The 21,795-nt window shown below is 43.9% G+C and overlaps 1 long non-coding RNA gene across 4 annotated transcripts in view; it reads right to left on the bottom strand.

Annotated features, from left to right (window-relative positions):
* Nucleotides 1-21,795, bottom strand: part of LOC146797694 (uncharacterized) — a 137,755-nt gene that overhangs the window by 108,483 nt on the left and 7,477 nt on the right. For all 4 annotated transcript variants that reach the window (XR_014969025.1, XR_014969026.1, XR_014969024.1 and 1 more), the window contains exon 2: nucleotides 11,559-11,758. This is a non-coding gene — a long non-coding RNA (uncharacterized LOC146797694). The remainder of the gene's footprint in view (nucleotides 1-11,558; nucleotides 11,759-21,795) is intronic.

Below are 21,795 nucleotides of genomic sequence, written 5' to 3' on the forward strand. Positions count from 1 at the left end.
CTGGGAATACCCATCCCACTTAGGGCGAAAAGCGTTAAAACAAACAAGTGATGGACGGAATGCTGACAATGCAGACATTCTCCCCCAGTCAAGAGATCTGGGTTAAATCCATCGTTCTTTTGCCCACTACGCCACCCCAGTTCAGACATGGCCATATGCAAATCAGTCTTGACCCTGTGCCTCATGGGAACAGTCCAGCCCGAACTGCCAAGCCATGTCTTCCCTGGACCGGAATCAAGCATCCTAGGACCGGTTTCTGGCTATCAGCCGTCATCAGCCAGGATAGCTTGACTCCAGTGGCGTAGTGAGCACGGGTCCCACGTCTGGGAATACCCATCCCACTTAGGGCGAAAAGCGTTACAACAAACAAGTGATGGACGGAATGCTGACAATGCAGACATTCTCCCCCAGTCAAGAGATCTGGGTTAAATCCATCGTTCTTTTGCCCACTACGCCACCCCAGTTCAGACATGGCCATATGCAAATCAGTCTTGACCCTGTGCCTCATGGGAACAGTCCAGCCCGAACTGCCAAGCCATGTCTTCCCTGGACCGGAATCAAGCATCCTAGGACCGGTTTCTGGCTATCAGCCGTCATCAGCCAGGATAGCTTGACTCCAGGGGCGTAGTGAGCACGGGTCCCACGTCTGGGAATACCCATCCCACTTAGGGCGAAAAGCGTTACAACAAACAAGTGATGGACGGAATGCTGACAATGCAGACATTCTCCCCCAGTCAAGAGATCTGGGTTAAATCCATCGTTCTTTTGCCCACTACGCCACCCCAGTTCAGACATGGCCATATGCAAATCAGTCTTGACCCTGTGCCTCATGGGAACAGTCCAGCCCGAACTGCCAAGCCATGTCTTCCCTGGACCGGAATCAAGCATCCTAGGACCGGTTTCTGGCTATCAGCCGTCATCAGCCAGGATAGCTTGACTCCAGTGGCGTAGTGAGCACGGGTCCCACGTCTGGGAATACCCATCCCACTTAGGGCGAAAAGCGTTACAACAAACAAGTGATGGACGGAATGCTGACAATGCAGACATTCTCCCCCAGTCAAGAGATCTGGGTTAAATCCATCGTTCTTTTGCCCACTACGCCACCCCAGTTCAGACATGGCCATATGCAAATCAGTCTTGACCCTGTGCCTCATGGGAACAGTCCAGCCCGAACTGCCAAGCCATGTCTTCCCTGGACCGGAATAAAGCATCCTAGGACCGGTTTCTGGCTATCAGCCGTCATCAGCCAGGATAGCTTGACTCCAGTGGCGTAGTGAGCACGGGTCCCACGTCTGGGAATACCCATCCCACTTAGGGCGAAAAGCGTTACAACAAACAAGTGATGGACGGAATGCTGACAATGCAGACATTCTCCCCCAGTCAAGAGATCTGGGTTAAATCCATCGTTCTTTTGCCCACTACGCCACCCCAGTTCAGACATGGCCATATGCAAATCAGTCTTGACCCTGTGCCTCACGGGAACAGTCCAGCCCGAACTGCCAAGCCATGTCTTCCCTGGACCGGAATCAAGCATCCTAGGACCGGTTTCTGGCTATCAGCCGTCATCAGCCAGGATAGCTTGACTCCAGGGGCGTAGTGAGCACGGGTCCCACGTCTGGGAATACCCATCCCACTTAGGGCGAAAAGCGTTACAACAAACAAGTGATGGACGGAATGCTGACAATGCAGACATTCTCCCCCAGTCAAGAGATCTGGGTTAAATCCATCGTTCTTTTGCCCACTACGCCACCCCAGTTCAGACATGGCCATATGCAAATCAGTCTTGACCCTGTGCCTCATGGGAACAGTCCAGCCCGAACTGCCAAGCCATGTCTTCCCTGGACCGGAATCAAGCATCCTAGGACCGGTTTCTGGCTATCAGCCGTCATCAGCCAGGATAGCTTGACTCCAGAGGCGTAGTGAGCACGGGTCCCACGTCTGGGAATACCCATCCCACTTAGGGCGAAAAGCGTTACAACAAACAAGTGATGGACGGAATGCTGACAATGCAGACATTCTCCCCCAGTCAAGAGATCTGGGTTAAATCCATCGTTCTTTTGCCCACTACGCCACCCCAGTTCAGACATGGCCATATGCAAATCAGTCTTGACCCTGTGCCTCATGGGAACAGTCCAGCCCGAACTGCCAAGCCATGTCTTCCCTGGACCGGAATCAAGCATCCTAGGACCGGTTTCTGGCTATCAGCCGTCATCAGCCAGGATAGCTTGACTCCAGCGGCGTAGTGGGAAGGGTATGCTCAGACGTGAGTCCCTTGCTCTCCATGCCACTGGAATCAAGCTATCCTGGCTGATGAGGGCTGAAAGCCCGAAACCGGTCCTAGGATGCTTGTTTCTAGTCCAGGGAGGACCTGGCTTGGCAGTTCGGGCTGGACTGTTCCCATGGGGCACAGGGTCAAGACTGATTTGCATATGGCTGGGTTCAAACTGGAATGGCATGGTGAGCAAAAAAACGATGGATTTAGGCCCAGATCTCTGTACTGGGGTGAATGTATGACATTGTTCTGCATTCTGTCCATCAATTGTTATTTTTGTTATTTTTGCATCAGAAGGACTGATGTGCTGCTCTGCAAAAATGACAGCTACTCTTCTACTCTGTGGCCCGGTCTACTGAGTGAGAAGGACTAGACCTGCATCTTGAACCCAGGGCTACAAACGTGACTCCAAGGGCTAGTTGGCTGACCTCCTGATCAGAGCCTCATGGATGGAACAGGCTCCAACCATCCTGGAGCCATCACCTGAACACTGCCTGCTGTGAGTTTTGACGCCGAAGTGGTGCCAAAACTGTCCTGGTCCTTTAGAAGTGGGACTGAAGGTGCACTGCCAGCCAAGCTGTGGTTTCTTGGGCAGAACTGATGCAACCTGATGCATCGCCTTGCAGCCTCGCATTGAAACCACCTCAGCGAGATGCATTTCCAATGCAGGAATCCGCAGTTCCTTGGAACGGCCTCTGCTCAACACACCCTCGATGCAGGACGTCACATCGCAGCCTAGCAGCTCCTCAGAACTGCTGCTGCATGACACATCTTTGACAGCGATCCTTTCAGTCACCTCTGCAGTTTGCATCCTCAATATGGGGCTTTGCAATGCTCCGCAAACCTGAATTTAAGGTACTTTGTTCAGTGGACCTAACTGGGTACTGGGTCCCTGTATACAGCCCACGCTCAGTCATAGTGAGCCTGAACTTGTGACTTTATCCCGGTCTGGTTCAACCAGATAAACACAGTTGACACTTTGAGCTTCTTGAAGCCTGATTGGTTTTGTCCCAACCTACTAGAGGATTAAGCATTGGTTAATTTGGGATTTGCTTGTAACTGCATCTTGATATAATTGTGGCTGCTGGTTGAGAAGGGTTTCACACTCCTCAGACAGTAACCCAATTTCCAACACCAACCTGTACATTGTTGCACACAGCCCACTATTTTCCAACACAACCCTAATGTATATAACCGTGGGCGGAGAGCTCCGCTCCGCCCACAGAGTGTGCAGAGTTTTGCCTACTCCGTGCTCTGCGAAGTAGGCAAAGCCCTGCACATGCTGCGGGCGGAGCGGAGTTGAACAGCCCCCGCCCCCCACCCACCCTATTAACAATTTCTATACAAGCTTAAAAAAACAATATCAAGTACATTAAAACGCCTTACCTGAGATGTGGCGTGGCCTGGGCTGCCCTCTTCCTCCATCGTGACTTCTTGATGACAACTGCGCAAGAGGGCAGCCCGGGGACACCGCAGCTCCGGGAAGGTGCTTTTATTACTTTATATTGTTTTTTTAAGCTTGTATAAACAATTGTTAATAGGGCGGGTGGGAGGTCGTTGGCGCCTAGCGTAGCAACGCGGAGTGTGTGGAGTTTGTTTTAAACTCCATGGTGTTCTACATATCCCCACTACGCCCAGGCTTAAATGTATGTCACTACTGTAAGCACTGAGCATTTGCCACTTTTTTGCGCTGAAAGATTCACAATAAATTGTTAATGTATTAGGACCAGAATTTTATGCTATGGTTCATTCTATATGTCATGGCAAAAGAAATGGATGAATATCCTGTGTGTACATGGATTGAGGCAAAACACTTCTAGTAGTCTCCAAAGCTTGTACATAAACTAGATTAGATAGAGTGCAAATGTTTCAGAAAGGTCACTCATTCCACTTTTGTAGCATTGTACTTTGTGGAGGCAGCATGCTATGTTGCTCATATTTCTTTGGAATTGGACAGGAGCCATGAGATTTGCGACAGAAATATGTATTTTTCAAAGTTTCTGGTGAATGCATAAACTAAGACCTCTAGCCAGGTTTGGCATCATTCACATTAGCCCAGATAATAAAAAGAGTTGGGTGTGGATTATCTCACAGATATTCGGAAAAGGTATTCTTTACTACAGTGGATTTCGGTACGGCTCAAACCAGAAAGTAGAGTTAAAGTGCTTGATAATAAGAAATTGTATTGCTTTGAATGGCTCCAAAAGCATCCCTTGTTTTTTTTTATATTAAAATAACTTTTACAGAATTGGGGTGCTTGGAGATTTTTGATAATCTGGAAAAGCTTCTGAGGACAGATTTGGTCTCGACAAAGAAAGCTTTCATAGACTTTTCTAGGTCGATAAGGGACAGTTCAGAACTGCCAAATAATCTGCTAGGCCTCATATCATGTTGCTAACCTCACCAACCCTTGAACCTTACCTAAAGCTCAGACTGTCACCCCATCAATGTTTTTTATTGACCAGTAATAGATTAAACCTGATCCATCATTTATTATGGGTCCCACAGGGCTGGTATGAGGACTGTTCACCAACACCTTTAGTTAAGATTAGGTCTCAAAACAGGACACTGCATTTTATAAAGTTTTGTCGTTTTCAAGGTCAACTGCGAAAAAAATGAAGTATACAAAAATAATATACTATTCTATTGTAAAACGATAAGCTTTTTACACGGGTTAAACCCTCCTTGTTGCATCTACTAATCCCTTTAAATCAGAATACCTGCTTTTATGTGGCCTGTTTTTTACCTAGCGCTGTTAGACTCGGGAATTCATAGGTCCTGTTATAATGAATTGATGTTTATTTTAATATGTATGTGTATTTTTATGTGTAGGTGATTAGTGTATATATTTATTATTTCATGTATTTTGTCTGATGTATTACTGATTTTATTTGATTTTTGATTTTAATTGTAGAAATTATATGGTCGTTTATGCTTTTACAAAGATACTGAATAAATGACATTAAATCCACATTTCCTCTTGTGTGGCATTACTCTTTCCAGAACTCTTTTGAGTAAGACGTTTGGTTACACCCTGCTGGGGCACTACTTTAATTGATCATGCATCCATATAGTGATGGCCTCCAACTACCATTGCATGCTTTACAGCAAGCTCAGCAGCCATCCTTGACATGCGTTAATCATAGAAAATGCTTGCATTTTCAGTGTTTAAACACTGTTTAAACATTTGCACTTACTCACTATTCAGCCCCACCGAATCAAAATATTTTATAAACAACTTTTCAGAGCCCTTCTGAGCAGACTGTAGATATGATGTACTTGCACTGCCTCTTCACAGCAATTGCTTTGCAGCTGTAAGTTCTGATTGGGGGAATTGACATTTTTTCATCAAATTATTAAACTTTTTATTTTAGCAACTCCCACGTTCTGAAAACAATAATATACTTTCCACATTTGTTGTCCTGACAAAGACATGTATTTACTACACACGTTCCTGACACTGACATTCTTGTTTCGACTGCACCATAGAGGCTCCTTCAATAGCCTAAGCAAGCTATATATATTGTAGCAATGTTTCTCTCTATGCGTTGTTACATTGTTACTTTTCTGTTTGCTTTTCTGTCAGTGACAACTACAATAGGTTGTAAATGTTTTAGAAAGGTCACTCATTCCACATGCGTACCATTGTACTTTTTGGAGGCATCATGCTATCTTGCTCATATTTCTTTCGAAATACCCAAGAGCCATGAGAATAGTGACAGAATATGTCATTTTCAAAGTTTCTGGTAAATGCTTAAAAGAGGACGTTTCGCCAAGTTTGCCATCTTTGACATACATTGCATCGCAGATGATAAAAATATTTTGTACGTTCAATGTAAACATATTTTTAACATTAGACACAAGAATACAAGGATTGCTATTAATTATAATAAAGCTTCATTTTTCTGCGCTCTGTGTTGGAAATGATCCAATTTCTTTTCTTAGCTTGGCAGCATTAAGCTGCTTATGTTAAATGCTCCTATCCAAGAATATTTGACAAAAGCCAGTTTTACTTTAGGATGAGAATCAATCTCTGTTGGAATAAGACATTCTGAGCAGCAGCTATTAATTAATGGTCTCAAATGAATAAATGTACCGGCAAGGGGCTGAGCAAGAACCACGAGGATCGAAGCCAGCTGGACAAGGACAAGATCCACGCGCTCCAAGAGAAGGACGAGAAGGAGGAACAAGACAAGATAGAGACGGGCCAGGTGGATCTGGGGACCAGACCCAGGGAAGCCAGAACTAAGGGAACTAGGAGCACCAGGACAAGAGTAATAGGACCATTGGACATGGACTATAATGGTCTAGTGAATGCACGAAAAGAAGACTTTTTAGTCACATCTCACATTTATTGCATAAACAACCGCAATGGACCGCACTCCGCTAGCTCCTCCTCCGGGTCGCCCCAAGGGAAGCTGGTACATGAAGTTCTTGAGTGGTTCACCCCAGTGGGTGCAAGTAAGTACTTGTTGAACTGATGATCTCTGATGGAGTTCTTGAGTGGTTCACCCCAGTGGGTGCAAGTAAGTACTTGTTGAACTGATGATCTCTAGACCCGATACATGTCCCGGGTTTTAAAATATCGCCCGAGACATGGCTCGGGTTTCGGGATAACTTCCCTCCTCAGTAGAGAAAATAGTTAGGGGTGGAAGAGGGGCCGGCAAGCAACCGTCAAGGGCCTCAGTGCCCGCACAGGCATGCAGGTGCATCGTCCAGGAGCTCGTCAGCTCAAAGCTCGAGGGAGCCATTTTTATAAACAACCGCAATGGACCGCACTCCGCTAGCTAACGCATACACATACTGTTCTATTTACATTTTGTGGCATAGGCGTACCCGCCGTCGCCACTACATTTCCCACAGTCCTTTGGGGCAACTTGCTGGTGTGACGAGCGGTGTGCGACCTACTTTTCCTCAATTTAAACGGCTTCCTTAAGCCAACGGGCTGACGAGCCTTGAGTCTGCACCTGCGCGCCAGGAGAGGTACTTGACCTGCTTTTAATTACATTTGGCAGTCCACGCGGCACCCCTTTACACTGACCTGCTCCCTGCTGACGAGAGGCAACTACCTCGAAACACGTGTCCAGGGATGGCTAACGCATACACATACTGTTCTATTTACATTTTGTGGCACAGGCGTACCCGCCGTCGCCACTACATTTCCCACAGTCCTTTGGGGCAACTTGCTGGTGTGACGAGCGGTGTGCGACCTACTTTTCCTCAATTTAAACAGCTTCCTTAAGCCAACGGGCTGACGAGCCTTGAGTCTGCACCTGCGCGCCAGGAGAGGTACTTGACCTGCTTTTAATTACATTTGGCAGTCCACGCGGCACCCCTTTACACTGACCTGCTCCCTACTGACGAGAGGCAACTACCTCGAAACACGTGTCCAGGGATGGCTAACGCATACACATACTGTTCTATTTACATTTTGTGGCATAGGCGTACCCGCCGTCGCCACTACATTTCCCACAGTCCTTTGGGGCAACTTGCTGGTGTGACGAGCGGTGTGCGACCTACTTTTCCTCACATTTATTGCATCACAGATAATCGCTGCTTAATTTCTAAAAGAATGCGTGCTGGTACTCAATGCTCTGCTCAGAAGGTCGTAGCAGGCACTATTAAAAGGTCAGCATGCCCAAATGTGGCTGCTTAGTCATCAATCCAATTTATGGCTCTTTATTCTACTACCAGACACCCCCTTCCCCTTTATCGAACTCTTGAAGGTTCCTGCTTTCTCTTTTTATCAGAATTTTTCTGGATTTCTCTGCCTCCTACTTTCCCGCTTGAGTTTTTCTCTCTCTTGCTCTCAGAAAATGTCCAGTTAGGAAAGTAAGTGCAGGTCACCAAAATTGAGTGGCTGTGGCCCCCACTGGCAAGCACTAGCTAAAATTAAACACTGCAGAGAATCATATTTTGACACACTTAATGCAAGCATATTTTGAACAGAAGGTAGAAAAATAGAGGTATTTCAATTAAGTACAATAAAACTTCACTTCTCTGTCTAGGATATTTTTCTATTATTTTCTTAACTTGGCTGAAACCGGTTGCTTACATTAATATTCCGATCTAAGAAGAGTTGATTGCAGCCATTGTCAATATAGGGTGTGCAAGAAATGAGGTTATTGATTGGTGGCAGTGAAAACCCCACTCAACAACCACAATCCTTGTCAGGGTGAAATGAAAGAGGCACTTAATTGACCTGTGCTTTACACTCTGGTAGATTGCCACAAAAGCAGTCAGTCCTAGTTTAGAGACACTGTGTTAAGTATTTATGCAGCACACAGACAGTAATTAAGTGAAAATGCAACACAGGAAAAATTCCAAGCCAATTTAGAAACATAGAGTACATGTTAATAAATAAAATGACAGTAGAACAAGATCAATCCAATCAGTAGAACCAGAGATATGTAATTTAAACGTTTTAGGTAAATATAGCACCTATATGCAGAAAGAGCCACTCGCAGTAGTCTGGTACTACTAGAGTGGGGGAAAGTCACAAGTTCAGGCTGACCGTGATGGAACCCAGACCATATACAGGGACCAGGGTATTCCTGCTAAAAAGGTTACCTTCTCAAAGTCCGGCAGAGTCAAGTTTGCAGTGGAGGAGGCTGCAGGGAGCAGGGAATACGTTGTAGATGGTTGTAGGAAAGTAGTATCTGTTTCTCATGGTTACCCCCACTTTTTGCTGATGTCACACTGTTTTGGCCTAGTCTTACTGGGATCCTGCCATCCAGGACCCCAGTCTATCTGCTTTCTCCTGTAAATTGAGATGCATGTACTTTAGGTACACTCCATATTGGATTCTGGGGTACCCTTATCAGTCCCTAGTATATGGTACCCCATGTACCCAGGGCATAGGTACCCCAGAGGACTCCCATGGGCTGAAGCATGTATTATGCCACCCCTGAGAGGCCATTCAAATTAACACAACAAGCCTGCTACAGCAAACTATGTAAGCTGGTGCTTGCACCACCTACTTAAGAAATAGGTTCACTGTATCTATCTAAATCACTACATGTAAATACCTATCAGTCACCCCTATGGCAGGCCTTAACAATGCTGAATGCAGGGTGCTGGGCTTTATGTGAGAGGGTGAAACCATTCTCCGGGGTTGCCTGTCATGCAGCCAGACATATATGTTTAAGTGCATTATAACCTCGCGGTAAATGCTAACTTTTAAACGGCTGCTTAGAAACATGTCGTGTTTGGTGTCAAACATCTTGGAATCATACCTTCCCGCCAGTACCTGGCAGGCGAGGTATGATTCCACCCTTCTAAAGGGACATATGTGGGGCACCGGTATACCCGGTACCAGCTTTCTCAACCTGGGCAACACAAAATGGATGCTGCCAACCACAGACACGATTCTGCTCTCCTGCTGCTGAGCCAAGCTCGCGCAGAGGAAGGCCTGACAATAGGCATCCTGTCACAGGGAGGTGTTACCACCTCCCAGACAGGATTTAGTGTTTTGGGGCTGGGTTGGTGCACTCTTAGAGTGAAAGTCTGCACTGGGGGCACATTTGGTGTCCCTGTGCATAGTCCAGCTCAAACCAGTTCCAGGAGCCATTTGCTCCTGATCTGGCACGATCCTGGACAAAGGACATGGGTGTACCCACCCCTCTGTCCTGACCCTCCCCTATGAGGGACCACAGAATTTTTCCAACCCCTTCCCATGGGTATAAAGTGGGCTACCTGGCTACAGGACTTCAGATTTTACCCAAACAAGATTCTGCCAAGAAGAAACCAAGTTCTTCGACTGCCTGCACGACGCTGGATGACTGAAGAATCTCCCTTGGAGTAAAGGAGTTACTCCCCTGCAAAAGCTGGCACCTAAACTCATCTGACCAGTTTGCTACTCCCATGCTCCTGCTGCCCTCTCAGCGATTCTGAGACCATTATTCCTCGTTGGGACTGTGCAACCCGAACCCATGTGCACCGCGTACTTTCGCAAGTGCATGTGCTTAGTGACGATTCCTGAGCTTGTGCTTTGGACTCCCTGTAGTCCTGACCCGAGCAGTATTTGCACCGAAGATTTCCGGCCTCCACTCTCTGAGTTTTCTGTGGGCTGGTGCTTTGTAGACTTTCTTGAGGTCTCCTTGCGATCCCTGGTCAGTTGGCCTGTGGGGCCTGGCAAGGGTCACCTTGCTAATTCTTGGGCTTACCTGGTTGCTCCAGAAGTGCCCTGACTCTCCATTGCTTGGAGAGTCCCCTTGACCTTGCTGGTCTACACCGTAACCTGTTTCCTCTGACCGCATGGGTTGCAGTTGCCAAGGCTTGTTGGTGCTCCAGCCAGACATTGACCCCTCAGCTCTCGACATCCTTCATGGGACAAATAACCTCCAGACTTTAGTCATCCTCGACATCTCCTGGTCCCCGTGGCTGCAGAGTCAAGCAACCCTTCTTCATCCCTGAAGCACCGGACATCGGTGGGCATTCCACTACTGAGCCCCTGGTCCCCTGAAGTGACCCAGACTCTGTCCCCTCTGCTTTCACGATCTTCTCACCTAGAATCCAGGCTTGGATTCCACCGTACATTCTTCGCCCTCCTAGCAGCAGGACTTCTTTGCAGCTTTCCATTGAAATCAACAAAGGTTTCCGACACCACTTGACCCCTATGCACCTGGCTCATCTGGGATAGGTAACATGGGTACCTCGGTTCTCACTGGTGGGTTGGCCTTAGAACCTCCTAAGTTCCAAAGGGTTTGCTCGAAGTCCTCTTAGAAGTGCCCTTAACTTGTAATTTTCCAACCGCGACTTTCTGATAGAGTTGTACGGAGCACGCGTCTGTGTTTCCTCACTGCACCCGTCCTGCGTGGGCTCCCTGTGTAACTCCTCTGGGTGGTTTCTTGGGGTCCCCGCGATTCTACGTGCTCTAGGCCCTGTGTCTATTGAAGTCGTTGTTATACCATTTTTTTTAGTATATGGTTCGGTCTCCCCCGGAGCCTGCTGTGTATTTCACTATTTACGAATGTTCTATTGATTTAGTATTGTGTGCTTTGTGCCCTGATATCGTGTAGAGACTAGTAGAGAGTGTTATATTAATAGATACATATTTTTATATAAACACTGTGCGTTTCTCCTTTCATTTAATCATTTAGGTGGATATATTGTGGTAAAACAAGCTGCTTTGCATTCCTTCAAGATTAAGCCTGAAGGCTGCTCTCCATAGCTACCACTAGGATAGCTTTCAATAAGGTTATCTTTGACCTCATACATCATTAATGGTCGTGTGACCTGGTACAAGGTGCCCACTTTAACTAGTGGACAGCATATACCAACTCACCTTCTCACAATGGTTGTCCCTGTAGCATGAAGATCCAGGCAAACTTCCAGATGGTCGTTGCTGGAATTTTGCATTGGTGGTCACCGTGGGCTGTTGTTACTGTAACACAAAGTGTGGATCTCACATTGCTGGTCATCACTGTAGCACCAAAAGTCAGTTCACTGGAGCTCTACGTAGGCAGCCTTGCCGGAAAGCAGAGTCTCTTTTTTTAAATTTTTTTTAGAGTACAAGACGTCGTAAATTGGGAGAAGAAAAAAAAAGAGGTAACAATACAAGATACAATATACAGCTGTACTCATTATCCTATTTTACAACTGTTCAAGAATACTTAAATGCAAATATATATATCAATATATTCTGCTACATACATTACACTTGATATAATTTTAAAAGAGTAATTTCTATATATAGATAATCATATATTGAACACTTCCCCTTCACATAATCAATAAAATAAATATTATAAAGTGACTTGTGCATATATTTGGAAATAAAATACATCGACGACAATACGGCCACACTTGCATCAATTAAAGAGCATTAATTTCCTATGGAACCCCAGCATTTTTGTGTATCTCCTTTCGAATTCTTTGACTTTACTAAATTTAGCTTTCCATGCCTGAAATGAGGGTATATTTTTACTGCGCCAATTTTGTAGGATCAGAGATCTTGCAACTAGAGCAGATATAAATAGACATTCTTCTTGCGCATTACTCAGCATTTGATTCGGAGAGCTACCCAAGACTGCAATATGCTTATCAATAACTATAGATTGGTCAAGGGTATTTCTAAGATATATTTCAATTTCTCCCCAGAGATTTTTTATTTGCGGGCAGTTACAGGCAATGTGCGACCATGTGCCTCCTCCTTCTTCCTCCCATCGGAATCATCTATCATCTATCATGGGATAAATATTTTGTAAGAATGCCGGGGTCCTGTTAGTAACCATTTAGTATAAAATTGCATTCTTTTAAAATTAGCTCCTCGAATTAATGTCTTCTTTACTCCATTTATCCTCATAGCTAGGAACCAGTTTGTTATCATTAAAAAATGTATCCATGCACTTACTGACCTTTTTACGGGATTTTCTAGAGCTTCAGTCATTCCAGAGCTTACTGTTGAGGCCACTATATCAATCTTTCCTAAGAAATGTTTTATTTTAATATAGGACCCTAAGCACGTCCATGTAATGGGATGGTCTTATTACTATCTCAGACCATTCTTTTCATAAATCTAAGTTAAGGAAGTCCTTTATTTGCCTATATCAATTTTCCTCCCACTTACTCACTTCAGCGGGCTGCAGTAATTCCGCCTCACCCGTATATAGGTCTGACAGAGCCGTCATAAGATGGATTCTAGGGATCTTGTAAAAGGCCAATATTTTGGCTCGCTGTTTAAGAATCCATTGCAGTACTTTGTACCGCACTTTCTTTGGATCCTTCACTATTCTAGTGGGGTCTTTAATTTTATACTCTATTAAGATTTTATTCATAAACAAATTATCTATTACCGAATTGTCGAATTGGGGAAAGAATCTATATTTATTGTGTGCAAAATTTGCAAAATATTATTCTCTCATATTTGGAAGGGATGACCCTCCGTCTTCCTTTAAATAATATAAAGTGCTAGTCTAGGTGCCTTATTAGCCCATAGAAATGAAGAAAATAGACTATTTCCTTAAAAACACACATTTGCAAAATGCATGGTGCCGCTGCGAATAAGAAATTGACCAATGGTAAAATAGACATTCGATTAAGGGATGCTCGGACGATAATCGGTAAAGGTAATTGAATCCATCGTGCTAAAAGATGTTTAATTTTCTGTTTCAAGGGAATATAATTTAACTGAAATAGCTCCTCTACTTTTTCTGTCACATATACCCCCAAGTATCTTTTCGGGTGAGTATTGTACGTTAATCTTAAATTGGGCAATAGAGTATCTACGGAACAGTTACATGAAATAATTTCCTTCTTTGCCTTATTTATTTTCTATCCTCTTATGTCTTGGAATTTTAAAAAAAAAACAAGTATCTCTTCCTGGGTGCTGTCTTTAGTATTTAAAAAAAGGGCAATGTCATCTGCATATAATTTTATATTAGTCATATCTTGTAAAGGCATAGTTTGTTCTCTCTTTTGCCTAATAGCTATGGATAAAGGTTCAATAAAAAGGACAAACAGAATGGGAGAAAGGGGACAACCCTGTCTTATGCCCCGATTTATAAAACACGGACCTATGTTTATAGAAATAATCAATATTTGTGCCTGAGAGCCTTTATAAAGTTTTCTTATTATTTGTATAAAACCTTCTGGGAATCTGAACATTTCCAAAATAATAAAAAGACAGTCCCAGGAAACTAGATCGAAGGCTTTCTCAGCATCTAGAAGCCAAATCTGTGATGTAATTTTGTTCTTATTAAAATAGTCCAGCGCTTCTATTAAACATATTGTATTTGTGGAGAGCTGCCTCGCCGCCACAAATCCACATTGGTCTGTGTGGATAAGAGAACCTACAAACGTATTAAGCTTATTTGTTACAAGTTTTTTTTAAATCTTATAGTCAACGTTGAGAAGACTGATAGGTTATAAGAGTTAACATTTTCTCTGTCGTTATCCTTTTTTTAAACACTGACTACTACTGCTGTATGAAAAGTGTCTGGCGGTTCTCCTCCTTTCAATATATGGTTTGCTAATTTTAAAAAATATACCTTCAGGGTAGGGGCTAATCTTTTATATAATTCTGCTGGTAGCCCATCTTCCCCAGTCACTTTACAGTTAGCCAGTGAGCATACTACTGTTTCAACTTCTTCAAGTGTGAATTCTGTTAATAGAAATTCTCTAAACTCATTATTGAGCAAAGGGATCGGCAACTTATCTAGGAAGTCTATAATGCGTTCTGGAAGTGGTTGTATATTGGACTGATATATTCCCCAATAGTGTTCCAAAAAGGCAATTCCGATCTCTTTAATATCTAGTATTTGTGTTTTGGATATCTCATCTCTGATGCATTTGATTCTATTTTTTACCTGCTTTTCCTTTGCCTGACATGCCAGTAGCTTCCCAGTGTACTCGCTCTCCTCATAGGTCTTTTGAAGGTATGCCCTTTTTAGTCTATCTCCCATTTGGTAATAGAACTCCTGCATCTGTAATTTTGCCTTTAGTAGTTTTTGTTTAGTTAAATAATTCCCAAACTTCAAATGTTCATTGATTGCCTGCACATAAGGCTTGTCAATTTTGAGCCTTTCTTCCTTTTTGACTTTTTGCTTCAGGATTTTCTTAGATGTTATCAGGCCACGTAAAGTAGCCTTAAATGCATCCCAGACTATATTTATTGATGCTGAGTCTTCATTATGAGAGAAGAAAGCTTTGATCTCATTGGCTATTTCGGCACACCAGTCCTCATCTTCCAAGACAATTTATTAAAATACCATCTCATTGGTCTTTCAGTCTTGACATCTATTCCCCCTATTTCTATCTTAATTAGGGCATGGTATGAAAATGCACTCGGGATATGATCATATTTATTAGCCTTAAGGCCATAAGTTGTCAGAAAGAAATCTGTCCTGGAGGATGCATTATATTTTGCAGAGAAGCACGAAAACTCCTGCTTTCCTAGATGTTGACAACGCCATTGATCTACCAAGTCAAGAGATGTTTTACAGCTAGCCAGGGCAATAGCTACCTGTGGTTTGTTATGCCTACGGTCTCTCCTTGAGGAGTCTACTGCTGGGTCTTGCAGGAAATTAAAATCTCACCCTCATATAATAGCTCCCGGAAAGCACGAGAGTACCTCTTTTAACTGTAGGAGGGGATGCGGATTATCTAGAACTGGAGCGTAGATTGTAACTAGCGTAATACTTAACTGATTTAAAATTCCATGAACTGAAGCCCATCTGCCTCCCAGATCTGACTGGGTATTTTTTACATGAAAATGTATATGTTTCCCTATATAGATTCCTACACCCTTCTGCGCGCACCCTGCATTTGCTGAACATTGGATGCTAGCCCATTTCTGAAATATTTTACTTGCATCAGATGCAGTCTGGAGATGTGTTTCTTGTAGGAACATAACATCTGGATTATGATTTCTAAGCCAGCTTTCAATGGCCTGAGTCTTGCTTTTGTTATTCAGGCCATTAGTGTTAAGGGAGAGAACCGTAATATTTTCCTTACTCATAATTTAAGAATGTTGAATGAATGCCCCTTTCTACTTTGTGCAGCTCAAGGTCAAATATTTTTACACTTTGCTTTATAAACACATTTCAGAAAGATCAAGGTCTAAAAGCACAGCTACTAAAGGGTAACGCATACAGTACATAATGTATTTAAAGTGACACGTGCTAATAAAGAACCACTTAAGAGTAATGCGTACAGTACATAATGTTTTTAAAATGACACTTGCTGATAAAGAACAATATCATCCACAGAGAGTCAAAAAGACCCAAAAAATAATAGATAATAGTCAATTACAATGATCATTGCTACATAACTATTTAAGTTAACAAATAACAATGGTATTAAAAACTGAATGATATAATACTCAAAAAATGCAGCATCTATAGAATACATAGCAGTACCTTTTATGGTACCTGGACGATCTAAAGCAAATAGTGATAGTGATTATAAAGCTACTAACTATGTAATCTCTATGTAGTAGTCTCCTTAGCAGTAGTCGCCTAAACAGTCGAATGTCAAAAGTGCCTGTGAAATCGGTACCCATGAAATCTAAAGTGATTCTTGCTTGTGAAAACAGTACCTATATAACATCAAAGTGACTTGTGACACAAAGTGACTTGAGCTGGTGAAAATTACATCTAGCTTATTACTGTATAAAGTGCCCAGTGCTATGAATGCTTCCCCACCCTCAGCCGCCCCCCACCCCTCCACCTTGAAGGATGGAAATGCCCACTTTTCCCCTCTTCCTCCCCTCTTTGCTGGATGCCATCTTATTGCATCCGAAGGCGCCCTCAGGTTCACCCCGTACCCCCCCTAATCTAACAGATTCTGTATTGGTACGGCTTGTTTATCTATTGCCACCTCAGCCTACTTTATATCCCAGAAAGAGCTTCTTCTCATGCAGCAGATAATTCTTTCAAAAAAGATTCAGCTTCGTGGGTGTCTTAGAAAATAAAAAGAAATTCTTTGGCCAATACTTTTAACTTAGATTGTTTGACCATTGTTGCTTGGGCCCCCTTCCTTTTGAAAGAATCAATCATCTTAACGAAGTCCTTCCGTCTACGTGCTGAAGCTGCGGACATTTCCAAGACTATTTTAAGATGTTGGATCTCTGTGGTGGAGAATGATCTTTTTGCAATTGCTGTGCTTAATATTTTCTCCTTAATTCTGTAGTTCGCAAAGTTCATAAGGATTGTACGCGAATATTTTGCGTTTGATTGTTTCTGTGCTGGGACTCTGTGCGCTCTAGTAATTGTAAGGTCTCCTTGCAGCTCTGGGATTACTTTCCTCAGGAGTGACCCAGTCCACTCGACCAATTCAGCGCTTTCGGAGCCTTCAGGGTTTCCAACTAGACGAAGTTGGATCGTCTATTGTAGTTTTCTAGGTCCTGGAGTTTCGACTCCATCTGATTTTTACTTTTGTTTAAGACTTGTATATCTTGTTGCATGACTGAAAGATTATCCTCCCGATCAGAGATACGACTTTTGGCTTCTGTTAGTCTTTTGGGGATTTAAATATATTTTCTTACAGTTTGGTTAGTATTTCATGTAGCTGTGTATTCATAAGTGACTGAGAAACTTTAAAATCCATAATGTCTTTTAGAATAGTTATTAGCATTTTTTTTATCGAGTCATCGCCGCTCACCTCATTTCCCAGAGGCACTTGATCCTGGTCAGACTTAGAATCAGATTCAACCTCTTAAGTAATTTCTTGACTGACACTTCTTGCTCCCTGTACGGGCTGCACTGCTATTTGCTCACATAGAGTAGGGGGAACATTGTGGTCGGGTTGTAGGGAGTTTGTCACTTCCTGCATCTGAACTTGCGGCAGAGCTGGTTGAGCCGGTTGAGCCGGTGGAGCCGGTGGAGCCGGTGGAGCTGAGCTCATTGTCTCCTCATAGCTGACCTGCATAGCGTCTTTTGACTTAGTCTTAGTCTAATGTGACGGATATTTATGAAAAAGATGGTATTGCTTAGGGCTAAGTAAGATCTCATTGTTAAGACTTTCCATCTCTACATCCGCAGCTTGGTCTGGGCAGGTCTGTGCCGCCATTCTGCTCTCTGATAAGTGGCTGACCATATTCTCCCCCACTTCTTGCTCCGGTATACACTCATCATCATCCGATGTGTCATTAAGCACATTCCGCGGAGATTGCTTTTCCTTCTCGGCCAAAGCCTTAGCCTTAATCTCCATCCTCTGCTTCTCATTCCTCTGACCCCTGGGCATCCCTCTTGGAGCCGGAGAGGGTGTTTTTGCTTGCCCTGCCATTTCTGAAGTTTCTTTCTTTTCACCTGCCTTAGTTTGTTTTGTGCGCATCTCCGATTGTATAAATATATAGACTGTATAGAGGGAGCAAAGAAAGAGACAGACAAATCAAGCAGGGATGTATATGTTTAAGTGCCTCCGTAGGCTAGTATCATAAAAATCTCAAAATTGGCCGTGCAGCATTTAAGGGGGACCCCCTGATTGAGACTCAAACACAAGTGACAAGACCACACCACACTGAGCAAGTAACCACCTATCTGGAGGCCGATCATAATACTGACGATAATACTCTAATTTGTTCTATGTTGAACTACTGATGGACTATTCATAGACTATGATTTTCACTTAGTGCAGTCTGTTTAGAAGATGGTAGAGAGTGACCCAAAAATCCAGCTGGCAGGTGGATATAGGGATGTATGTGAGCTGTATGTGAGACTGTAAGTCTGCAGAATCCAATCAAAAATAGTAACAGAGGGTGGAAAGAAAAAAAAAACTCAGCAGAAGTTCTGATAGTCCTAATAGTTCTGGTAGGGGGTAGAAGGTAGAGATTACAATTCGCTAAGAGCTGAGGTGTAGGTGCTGATGCTGAAAAGAGTCTCTGCCACTCTGCTGGTACTGCCAATGTCTTAATCCTCCTTTTCCTTCCTTTTCCCTCCCCCTTAAGGGGTCCTCCTCGCTCAACTTACTCAGCTCAGCTTTGCAAAGAATCAGGGGGAGGGGCTCACAGTGCCATTTGCATCTTACCAGTACCGGTTTCCAGCGCGTAGGATCAATGCCATCTGCGTCTTTACCCGTCTTTAGCAGTCTTACCAGTACCGGTTTCCAGGTGTTTCCGGCGCGTGGGAGCAGTACCTATTAGCTCAAAACAGCCGAAATGTAGCTGCTGCAGCGTGTCGTGCTCACAGGGCTCACAGTACTCCGCGTCTGCTGCGTCTGCCTCCAAGAAAGCGAGAGAGCCAAGCAGCAGCATCCAGCGTCCAGCGACAGATGGAAAACAGCAAACGGCTGTTAGCCGATTTTCATTTTATTTCATGACAGCGCGTTCCCCTCTCCGAATCCAACGTGCAATGGGGCAGTCATCTCAATCCTGCTCTGCTTGAGAAGCCACCAGGGCAGGAGCAGGCAACAGGAAGCAGGGAAGTGGGCTGGGCGGGGCACAGGTGTGCCGAGCGGCGCCAGCGGCTCTTTGTGTGGGCTATGTCCACCGCCATTCCTGACCCCGGGAAGCAGAGTCTCATGCTAATGGACCCATTGACAGTCCTAAAGAGCCCAAAACTTCAGAATTTCTCCTTCCTTCACAGAAGAGTGCACGGTGATGCCAGCCAATGATTTAAAACATGGGAAGGAACCTCTTGAGGGTCAGGGGCTCACTCTAGCAGAGGCCGGCGGGTCATAAGCAGATACAATTGAAGATTCGGGCCAGCTGGGCAGTTGCAGGAAGGCCTCTGGAGCTTGTTTTGTCCATGTAGCACAGAACAGTAGATCAGCAAACTGATCCTTGATGTCACTCACGTTAGCCAACGATGAAGGGAGCAAGTCCAACCTTCCTTCACAGAGAGCAGGGTGGGCCTCAAGCAGCATGGCAGTCCTCGGTAGGAAAAAACATGCCTCAAGCAGCAGGGCAGTCATTTAAAGAACAAGGTTCGGCTTCAAACAAGAGGACAGTCTTCTGGGGAACAAGGGAGTCATTTCCTCTGTATTCTTCACAGGTCCAGGAGTGTACTGAAAAGGTGACTCAGTAGGTCCAATATTTATACCTGGTACTAGTCTTTGAAGTGGGGTTGACATCATGACTACCCCTTACATCTGGAAAGTTTTCCCTTGCCCTGCCAAGGCTCCAAGTAGTCTGGTGTGGCAAAAGACTGCTGTCAGGTCCCTTTGTGTGTTTCTTGGGACCAGACCTTTAAAATGTAAGTGAGGCAAGGAACAGCTCTGCCCCATCCATCCTGGCTTTATGTGGGTGGCACAATAATGTGTGTGCTAATATTTAACATTTAATGTGCCTGGATAGAATGTGTATCCATCACCTTGATATGCTAAAATCACTTTTTGGATCTTCTGGGAATTAAGGGCAATTTCAGTGCTAATAATGAACAGGGAGCATGGCTAACCACAAAGTTCACTGAAGTCAGGGGTAGACAGCAATGCCTTTCTTGACAAGATGTGTAACATGGTACAGCAGTGGTGTGGCAATTGTACTGAATGCTGCAAAAGGGTTAGAATACCAGTTTTTTTAATTACTTTGCATTAAATGGGTTAATGCCTGTCATTCGCAACATGCATTTTAAAAATGGATGCACGCAGAGCAATCACCATGGAAGCACAAGAGAGAATTCACGCAGGATAATTGTTCCACAGACAGTCATATTATATAGATGCACATACCGAGCCCAGCACATGACTGACATCAATGCACACAGACCAATGGTCATACATAACAGGGACCACAAAGTGATATGTGTCCTGAAATGGACTGATGTGAAGCAAGAGTGCACAGGGAAAAGTGCACTACTGGAGCACTAGTGATGATCATTACAGGTGCACTGTGGGAATGACCACAATGGAGCACTGAGTGACTCGCCTCATGGGAGCACTGTGCATGAGGTAAGCACTAGTTGTTCTGCAAGTGGTGAGCACTGGGTTTTGGGCATCAATGGAACAATGGGAGATGTAGAGAGTAGGGATACAATGTTATATAAATTGTGGGTGCACATAGTGATGCACAGAAGGTGCACAGAATGATGGTTTAATAGGTGACACACAAGGTTATGGAGCAGTGGGAGATGGGACAATTAGAAAAGTTGCCATAATTCTAGAGTGAACTACTCAGCCATTTATATATATGTTTCTATGCAATATGGACTGACAACTTTTTTCCATATAAGTATAATGAATGGAATTCTAAGTAAAATTTTCTGAATGTGATATGCTATTCATGTGACATTTTGTTTGAGGACAAAGACATTTCTGTCACGTTCCTCAATGCTTTTCAGGAATGCCAGGGATCAGTGGCCTTTATGACTCTCTCTCCTAACTCTCTAGCATCCCCCAAGAAAACAGGGAGATGATAAAGCAGTCTGTCCATCACAGCTGCTGTTTAAATAAGGAACATTTACATATGAGACTATTCAGTCAGACATTGAAACATTTCTCTCATTGATATTAAAAAGTTTCTGTTTCCAGTGGAATGCCTTCTTACTTTAACGAATACACTGTTATATTACAACTTTAGATAATATCCTGTAAGAGCAAGAGATTCATATTACACATACTAAAGAGATTATGAAAGTATTTGTAATTCCTTAGACTTACTTTCATTCATACTGTAAAATATGTAAGCAGAAAAAGGAAAAAGGGCCCAAGTACTAAACGGTTTTGTGGTTGCAAATACTCTGATTTGAAGTTTGAGACCAGTCAAAATGTACTTCTCATGTACAAAACCCAGTTTAGAAGTCAGCAAAGTTTTCCATCTCCTAAAAAAGGATTGTGACTGGGAATGATGTGGTACAGTGGCCAGAGCTGCCGCCTCGGGAGCTGGGGATTCGGGTTCAAGTCTCAAGGTCGGCGCAACATCCTGTGATTCTAGGCAAATCACTTAATCTGCCCATGCCCATGACAGCGCCTAAATACCCTCACGGGTGATAAGTCGCGCTACATAAATGAACAAACAAACATATCGAATCACAATTTAGAACGGGCATTTTGTGGGTGCACCTTCCAAATTGTGTTTCGCTACCAGATGTACCACGGGTTTGTGAGTGGAGTTCTAGTCCCAAACCATTGAAAAGTTACGGACTCCC

Source organism: Triturus cristatus, chromosome 9 (assembly GCF_964204655.1).
Source record: "Triturus cristatus chromosome 9, aTriCri1.1, whole genome shotgun sequence".
Lineage (NCBI taxonomy): Eukaryota > Metazoa > Chordata > Amphibia > Caudata > Salamandridae > Triturus > Triturus cristatus.